A 10,121-nucleotide genomic window follows, 5' to 3' on the forward strand; every position below is an offset into this window, starting at 1 on the left:
ACAGAAGGGGATTCAACACTCCTCCTCTGATTGCCTCTCGAATTCCCATATTCAGCTTTATGGGTGGCTAAGTCATCAATGATCTTCCACCCCTTATTCTCTCCCATATTTTCAGCAAATCGGCCATTGTAAGTGTCAGCATCCAAGATAGCCCTCGATCGTCATGGGAGCCCGTTATAGAACTAATTGCAAAGACTCCATTTTTCGAACCCATGGTGCGGAATGGTTCGCACCAGCTTCTTGAAACGGACCCATGCTTCATGAAAGTTCTCATCAGGTCCCTGTTTAAAGCTCGTGATCTGAGTTCTAATGGCATTCGTCTTCGAGGAAGAGAAGTATTTCTTGTAGAATGCCAGGGCCAAAGAATTCCAGTCGGTGATCCCATGAGAAGCTCGATCCAGATCTCTGTACCACTCCCTTGCAGCATCACGGAGCGAGAATATAAACATAGTCTCCTTTATCTGGTCCTGGGTCACACCGGTCGGTGGGGGTATAGAGCAGCAATAATCGATAAATATCTCCATATGCTTGGCTGCATCTTCATTTGCAGCACCCCCGAACTGGTTCCTCTCAACTAGGTTGATATAGGAAGGCTTCGGTTCGAATTTCCTATCAGCTCCAGGTAATTCGAACCCCTTGTAAAGATTTGCAGCTGTCGGCTCAGAATGACTTGCTATAGTTGCTTCTTCAGCCATGATTGGAATGTCTGAGAAGTGACTGTCTCAGCTGAAGAAGTAGAAGCAGGAGATGTAGGTGGATCTTCTTCGAACAGCTCGTTCTCGTAGTAACTAGACAGAGTACTCAGCTCTTCCTCTGTCGGTAATACCCTTGATGATCGTCTCAACGCACGCAAGGATTTCTCAATCTCAGGATTGAACGGTACTAGTTCACCACCCTGTGACCTGCGCATAAGAAGAAACTACAAAAAGAATATAAGAAAAGTTTAAGGAACGGATGTCCCTTAAAATAAGAAAGACTAAATAAAAACAACTAAAAATTAGAACAATTGCCTCCCCGGCAACGGCGCCAAAATTTGATACCCGTCGTTGTGAGTACCAAAAATAATATTTATATTTCCTATTAAAACTAACCTAGGCTAGTGGTAACAGGGTCGAACCACAAGGAGGCGAATGTAATTAATAATTGTCTAATTCTAGTCTAAGGTAAGGAATGTGGGGGTTGAATTGATTTGGTCTATAGCTAAAGGCAATAAACATAATAAACTAAATAAACGGATAAAACAGATAAAAGAAGGGTACTAGGATGGTCGGTTCACTTTAATTTCGGCGGCAACATATTAAGTAGGTCTAAATCAAACACATGAGGTGGGAAAACAAGAGGTCCTCTCGGTCCACCCTTAACAGATAGCATCTCTCGATCTCGCTATAAGTCCCTAATATCACTAATACTGACTCTCGTCCTGAAAAGTGACTAATAATCTAAACTTTACCTATCTTTCGATCTCAGCATAGTTTAGTCATTTTAATTGGTGATCTAACCATTGTCCCTATCTCTCGATCTAATGGGTCAGTCATATCCTAAACATTCAACTAGTGGTGTGCACTCGATTCGTCGAATAAAGAATTAAAACAATTAAAACGAAGGTAAAACCTCACGTGGTCGGTCGATCGACCAGGTATGGCGGTCGATCGACTGACTCGCGATCTCAGTCCATGTTAATTCTACGCCGCCTAATCTATAGTTCCCCTACATCCTAGCACAAGCAATTTAGCTACTCATACTGAAATTAAAAGCGACAATAAAATTGGCTAAATAAACTACAGAATTCATGATTAATACGGAGAAATAAACAATTAACATAAGATGGGAATTCGGCTTTGGGGAAACTGATCTAGCAATTCTACAACTATGAATGAATACAAAATAACTGAATAAAACCAGAGAATACCGTGTGAATTGCGAAGGAAAAGAACCCAGTCGAATGCCAAAGTGAATTGTATTTAATACCGAAATAATCCTCGAACCCTAATTAATATTCTAAAAACTAATGAAACTGAATGTAAAACTTGATAATTTTCTGAATGACAGTATCTCTGAACTAGGTTACGTTATATAGAAAGTATACGTAACATAATTCCTAAACCTAATATCGCTTTGGGCTTTGGAAAACTCGTTCTATATCTTCACGTCTGAGTAGCGGCTTGGTCGATCGACTGAGGAAACCGGTCGATCGACTGCTCTTCAGTGTACAGTAGCTTCTGTAGTCGTGGATTGGTCGATCGACTAAGGGGGCCAGTCGATCGACTGCTTTAGCTGGTAATCCGCTTTTAACTTCTCGTGGATTTGTCTTTTGGGCCTCGGAATGCGCACCAAGCTCGTTCCTTAAGTGAATACTTCATGTCAAATGCAATGCAGGATACTCGGGGACGGATTTAGCTCGATTTCCCCTGAATTCTTCACATTTCTGCAATAAAGTACAAAAACACGAAAGTAGGCGAAAATAGGGGAAATGGTAGCATAAACTACTAAAATGAGCTCTGAAATGCGTGTAAAACAGGATGTAAAACATCATATAAAATACACGCATCACATTATAATTGAAGGAACAAGCAATGTCATTCTTGAAAACCATAGGAAAAGGAATGTGTATATGGTAGATTTAAATGTTGTGCCTACTGACTCTTTTACGTGTATGAAAGTTACTCTAGATGATCCTTGTTTGTGGCACAAATGGTTCGGTCACATTAGCTCACTATCCTTGAACAAACTCAAGAAGTGGGACTTGGTTGAAGGGTTACCTAAGATCAAGTTCGACCAAGAAAAAATGTGTGACACATGTGTTAGGTGCAAATAAGTAAGATCATCGTTCAAACCTAAAAGAGTAGTAAGTACAAATCAAGCTTTGGAACTAGTACACGTGGATCTATGTGGTCCTATGAAGGTAAGGAGCAGAGGAGGATCCATGTATGTCTTTGTCCTTGTTGATGACTACTCAAGGTATGTATGGCCTATCTTTCTTCATTCAAAAGATGAGACATTTGATGAATTTGATTGTCTTATGAAACGTGTTCAAAACAAATATAAGATAAATCTTGTATCTATTCGTACGGATCATGGCACCGAGTTTGACAATCAATCTTTTATAGAATATTGTAGAGTTAATGGTGTAGGACATAACTTTTCTGCACCAAGAACTCCTCAACAAAATGGTGTCGTTGAACGTATGAATAGAACACTATAAGATATGGCTCGTACAATGTTGTTGTGTAGTGGTCTACCTCGTAACTTTTGGGCTGAAACCATTAGTACTTCTTGTTATATCCATAATCGTGCTATGATAAGGCCTATTTTTAAGAAAACCCCCTATGAACTCCTAAGAGGTCGCAAACCTAACATCTCCCATCTTCGTTGTTTTGGGAGTAAGTGTTTTGTTCACAATAATGGTAATAATAGGTTAAGCAAATTCGACCCTAGGAGTGATGAGGCAATTTTCATAGGATACTCGGATCATAACAAGGCTCAAAAAGTCTTCAATAAAAGAACACTTTGTATTGAAGAAAGTATTCACGTTATTTTTGATGAAGATAAGGTATTTGATAAGCCCTTACAGGATGAGGAAAAAGATTTGGACGAACCTGACTTTCGTCTTTCTAGAGACGATCCCCCAGAATTAGAATTGGAGGACAATGAGATTGAAGGAATAAGTGATGAACTTGATCGTTCCTCAAAAGATAAAAAGGAGAAAACCAAAGTTATAGTTGATGATACTACAACATTGACTCAAAACAAGAACTCCCAACCTAATGTTATAGGTGATGTTATTATAACATTGAATCCAAATCAAGGTACATAGTCTTAAGTTATAAACGGCTCTACTACAACACCTGGATTGGATTCAGGGAGAACTTTCTCCAATTTTCAGCCAAATGAAGTTGGGTCAAGCTCAAATAATGATGAAGAGCCAAGTACCTAAACCAAATGGAAATACAAGAGCTCACACCCAATGGACAATATTCTTGGAATTATTAAGAAGGGTGTTAAAATAAGACGATCCTTGAATAACTTCTGCTCTTTCTACTCATTCTAGTCCATGATCGAACCAACAAATATCAATGAAGCTCTTGCAGAATCAGATTGGATCATAGCCATGCAAGAAGAACTTCAACAGTTCGAACGGAATAAAGTTTGGCACTTAGTTCCAAGACCTAAGGATCGATCTGTTATTAGAACAAGATGGGTATTTAGAAATAAACTAGATGATGCTGAAGTCATTATTAGAAACAAAGCAAGATTGGTGGTCCAAGGTTATAATCAACAAGAAGGGATATATTATGACGAGACTTTTGCACCTATTTCTCGTCTTGAAGCTATTAGACTTCTGATAGCATTCGCAACATATAAAGGAATGAACTCTTCCAGATGGACGTCAAGACAGCATTTTTAAATGGGTATCTACAGGAAGAAGTCTTCGTAGAACAACTCCCTGGATTTAAGAATAACAAATTTGAAGACCATGTCTTTAAATTAGACAAAGCCCTATATGGATTAAAGCAAGTACCAAGGGCGTGGTATGACAGATTGTCAAAATTTCTACTTGAGAGTGGATTCAGTAGAAGAACTATTGATAAAACCTTATTTTCAAAATCCGAGGGTTCTGACGTTTTGGTTGTACAAATCTACGTTGATGATATTATCTATGGATCGACCGAGGCTTGTGCAAGTATTTTTCTGAGTGGATGACTACCGAGTTCGAGATGAGTATGATGGGAGAATTGAAATTCTTCCTAGGTCTGCAAATACAACAAACTGATGAAGGCATTAAAATCCATCAACAAAAATATATCAAGGAATTAATTTGGAAATTTGGTATGGAAAATTCTCATGCTATGCCTACTCCAATGGTTGCAGACAAGAAATTAACCTTAGATGAAGACAGTAGACCTATTGATGAAACAACTTACCGTGGGATGATAGGGTCGTTACTATATTTAACTGCAAGTCGACCAGATATCATGTTTAGTGTATGTGTTTGTGCGAGATATCAGTCATCTCCCAAGGGGTCACATATGACAGCCGTAAAAAGGATCTTACGATATTTAATTGGAATGGCTAAGCTATATTTATGGTATCCAATGAAGTGTAATTTCGACCTAGTTGGTTATTCTGATGCCGACTACGCTGGATGTTCTCTATACATAAAAAGTACGTCAGGTGTTGCCACGTTCGTTGGACCTTGCATTATTACGTGGGGTTCATAGAAGCAAAATTAGGTTGCCCTTTTAACTGCTGAAGCCGAGTATATCGCTGCAGGACTAGTACGTACTCAATTATTATGGCTTAAGCAACAATTACATGATTATGGCGTTGACATAGGATGCATTCCTATTTTATGTGATAATACGAGTTGGAAATTGGTTAAATCAGTGGTGCCTAAGCTTCCATATGTGTTTAATTTCTTAATGACTTACTAGTAAAGATTAAGATTGTATGACTGTGTCCATATATTGCGTTGCATTAATAATTTCGTTTATAGAAGTATATGTATCGTATATATTCTATTCGTATTTCAGAGTTTTATTTACATACAAACTTTATCTTATTTTCCAAAAAATTAAGATACACCATATTTATTTTATTTTCCAACTTTTATAAAAATCTTTTCCATATTGTCATACAAAATCTCGTCCAAATTTCATGTTCCTATTCTTATATCACTTACCATATTATGCCACTTACCAAAATTTATTTACCACTTGCCTAAACCTAGACCTAGACTAACCTAAGTTCTATACTATAATTACCCCTTTGTCGTGTAACCCTCACCCACACATCCACTTGCTTAATTTTTCTCTTTTCTAAAAATCTCATAAAATCTTTACCATCACCATCATCATCACACTCAACCATGTCCATCACTATGAATTCAAGCCATGTAAACACTCGTTCTTCTACCGGAGCCAACACCACCGTAATACAAACAATCACCCATCACCACAACCATCCAATAATCCTAATTTCTCTACTTTTTCTTCACCACAACCATCTCCTCCTCTGTTTCACGGTCGAGATGATGCGATGTCCGAGGGAAAAAGGCGCCGTCTTTTTAAGGGAAAGAACAAGGTTGTTGTCGATGAGGAGAATGAGGTTGATGAACCCGAAGTTGTTATTAGGAATGGTGTTTCGAGGACCTTACTCTGAGAAGTCTCGAAAAGCGCGACAAGGGAAGGATTGAATTGAGTCCGATTAACAAAAGATGAGAGTACGCTTGTGTCTCGGGTCTTGCCATACTCAATCCATGGTGGAAGGTACTATCCTAAGTCTTGGTTGACTACTATTCGGTCACTTAAATTTTTTGTCGATTTTCTTGATTTTCAAGAATGGAGTCATATTAGTCAATTATCGGGTCCCATATATCCGGTGGAAGTTGTCAAATTTTTCGCTACTGTGAAAATTAGAAAGGGAGTGTTGCATGCGACTGTCAATGGTGTAGATGTGACGGTCTCTGTTTCGGATATTTGCTCTGATTTTTCGGTTCCTCATGACGGAATCAATGTAAATCCGAGTCTTGAATGGTCTAATGTTGTTAGTGAAAAACAGTTGGCTATTAGACAATATTTTGAGGAAGTTGGGTCGGATGGTGGAAATATAATTGTCCGTCCTCTTTCGGCAAAAATCAAATTTCTTCTAAATTTCCTTTGGAATACTATTGTGCCGAGAAGGGGAGGAAGGGATAAAGTGTCGAGTTATGAGGCGATTATTGTTTATTCTTGGTTGGAAAGTCAAAAAGTGAATTTGGCGAGTCTTGTGCTAAACCGAATTCTCCACACGAGTCTCACGGTTACTAAAGAAAATTTTTGCACAACTATCAATATTCCATATGGGATGTGGGTATCTCGGTTGTTAGAAATCAAACAAGTTGTGGGTCAGGACAGTTGTGGGGTTAGTGCTAAATATTGCATGTGTGACCGACTAATTAAGCTCATGGGTCTCGGGTATGATGGACCCAAATTGGTTCTCTTAAAAGATGTTGAGAAATTTGAGGAGCAGTCCACTACCTTAGCCACCGTATTATCACAAGTTGGGACCTCTCGGTCCTCGGATACGGATTTGGATTGTACTCGGGTATGTGCTTGGATGGATGAGGTTGACAAAAGGTTATCGGGTTTTGAGAGGGAGTTGAAGGCCATCCGTGGGGAAGTGTTCCCACATGGAGATCGTCTCTCCTCCCTTACTAGTCAAGGAGGTGCGTTGGTGATGCACGGGAAGGCTATGGCGGCCGATAAATCTCTCAAATTGGAGGCCACGAAGGCATTGTCATTGAAGGTTCTTAATTTTGAGCGAAGTCTTCAAAGTCTCGCTACTCTTGTGAGGAGTTCGTTTGACCGCCTTGATGCTTTGGAACATCGCACTCGTCCCGACAATGTGAACCCGTATAAAACCCGTAACATATGACCTTGCCTCGCCCTTGCTTGATTTAGCACCTACTATTTTTAGTATTTTCTTATTTTCTTTATCTTAGTGGTGTATTTTGCTAAACTCTATTCGGCCCATTGTGGCATATTACTTGTGGTTATGGCCCAAGTAATTCTCAAACATGTTCACATTCGGCCCATTGGCATTAGACATGTTTTCTTTTAAGTTTGTATGTTACATAAATTCCTAGATACTTATGTTTATATGTGGTTTATTTGCTTTTTATATCGTTCTTATCTCTTGTCTCGTCTTATATTATTCTAGTCATTTCATGTTTTTTCTTAACTTTTCGATGATGTCAAGAAGGGAAAAGAACGTCTATGGTAAGCATCTACCTAAGCTTGCTCCTTGTAAAGACCAATTATCTCTTAAAGTCCTTAAGTTTTGATTTTATTTTAATAGTCTTGATCTTGCGTTGATCTTTATTATTAAGATGACGGTATTATATTGAGGGGGAACTTTATACTTAGTCACAATTTTAGGGGACTTGCCATCATCAAAAAGGAGGAATTTGTTCAACCATATAGTATATATGTTTATGTTTTGATGATGTCAAGGTGCTTTATATTTTATATACTCGTTGTGCGTAATTGTTTGTTTAAGTCTCTTAGATTAAACTTATTCATTACAAGCAATAAAGAAGAATTGTGATGGAATATATCGTGATCAAGTCTCAATCGAAGATCAAGATTATTTGAGAATCATTAAAGTATTATAAGAAGACGAAGTCCGTCTAAAGATTAATCAAGCTTGGATGATGAAGTAGCCTATGCTCGAAGATCTCCTATGAAGATTAAAATAGTATAGGTGATTATCTCGTAATGGTAACTAAGAGTGAAATTCTTGTAATGGTAAAGTTATAGCTTTGCAGTTATAACATTACTAGTAAAAGAGCTCAATGTTATAGCTCTTCTACTATGACATTGAGATGCTGAGTTTATATTACACGACTTAAAATGTTTCAAAATTGTTTTTGAAAAATTGTTTTGATTCTTTTGAATGTTCTAGTAAAACTATTTATTAAATAAGCCCGGTTTAATACAGAGTATGGAACGCATAATTAGTAATCTTGTTGGATCAACTTATGAGTTGAGCCATATTACTAATTAGGGTTTTAACATAGCATACTCTTAAAACCCTAAATTCTAACCTAATATTAAGCTAGGGTTTGCACGAATCACGAGGCATATGAGCCGTGATATTTTGTGTGACCTAAGATATAACAAGATCTTATTGTAAAGATTTTATTCTCTAGGAATATCTTTACATATCTTTTATATTTTACTTGATATGGTTATTTATGATAAAGATATTCTTGTTATAGAAAATCTTATCATATCTTAGGATTTATGGAAAAGATAATAAAAGAATAATTTATATTCTATCTTTTGAAATATTCTTTATTATCTTTAAGGCTTTAAGGAAAGAAATAATAGAAGATATGATTTGTTTACATATCTCTATTTCGGCTATTAGGTTTTCGAGAAAACCGTTAGCTTTGCTCCTTCCTTTCCTATAAATACTTTGCTTTTGCAACATTTGAACGTAGAGACCATAAGCATAAAATTGATTTTATTTTTACAAGCAAAACCGTGTGTTTCAAACAAGAAAACCAATTTGCTATTTTCGAAAAAGGTCGTGTGTTTATAAACTCGTATGTTCATTTGATTAGTTATCGTTATAAGATAATAGTGCTCAATAGATTTCTTACTTGTTCATTAACGTGAACTTTTCCAATAATCATTAGTGTTTTCTTATTAGCGTAAGTTAGTCACTCGAGTATTTAACGGTACTCATTGAGTTACACCTAGAGTTAGTTGTACGAGTTGGGTTAGTAAATTTGTAATCCGTAGAAAGGTACTAAATTTATTAATCGAGAATAGTGGACGTAGGTTTCGATTTGTGAAACTGAACCACTTCAAAAACCGTGTGTCTCTTTCTCTTCCGTTCATTTTTTTTATTTTGTTCTTACTTGTTCATTAGTTGATTAGTTAAAGTTTAATCAATAAACTTTAAATAATCAATTATATTTATATAACCGAAAAAGCTTTACAAGTTTTAAATCCTCAATTCACCCCCCCCCCCTCCCTCTTGAGTATTTTGGATCGATAGACTCTTCAAGTATTAGTTGTGCGTTTTACTTTCTTAACCCTTTTACCCTTTTTATTCTTAAACTTATTATGAACAACAAGTGCAGCAGCATGAATAGGTGATTTGAGCGCCTTTTGGCGTTTCATCTCCATCTCCACATGTTTAGCAAGTTACTATATATAAGGCTCCAAAAGAGCGGTTATAGTGGTGAATAAAGAGAAATAATGGTCATTAAAACTTATTTAATGGCACTTTATTTCACCTTAATTATAGCCATTATTCACATAATATTGGTGTAACACCTCCATTTATTCATGAGCCTTTCACTTAGTCTCCCAAGTAAATAGGACTTGTTTCTATTGAAAACAATCAAGTCGGCGTTGTCCGGCCCAGAATTAAGTCAACGCGCTCCTTTCGGATATTTGATGGAAGGTTGTCCCGCTACCTCTACCTTCGAACTGTCCCTGCACATGTAACACACAGGGCCATCCGGGGGGGGGAGTGTTCCGTGGGGGCCCTTTCTGATGCCTAAGTCAGTTAGGTAACCTCGGATATTATCCTAGACCTATGGCATGAGACTCGGTCGCGGTGTCTCT

At 37.4% G+C, this 10,121-nt stretch overlaps 1 non-coding gene across 1 annotated transcript; it reads left to right on the forward strand.

Moving 5' to 3' along the window:
• The first annotated feature begins 207 nt into the window (after nt 1-207).
• LOC141639285 (small nucleolar RNA R71) lies at nt 208-314 on the forward strand. The gene has a single exon (XR_012542454.1). It is a non-coding gene; the product is annotated as a small nucleolar RNA R71 (small nucleolar RNA).
• Nucleotides 315-10,121: the final 9,807 nt, after the last annotated feature.

Source organism: Silene latifolia, unplaced genomic scaffold, assembly GCF_048544455.1.
Source record: "Silene latifolia isolate original U9 population unplaced genomic scaffold, ASM4854445v1 scaffold_322, whole genome shotgun sequence".
In the NCBI taxonomy this organism is placed as follows: domain Eukaryota; kingdom Viridiplantae; phylum Streptophyta; class Magnoliopsida; order Caryophyllales; family Caryophyllaceae; genus Silene; species Silene latifolia.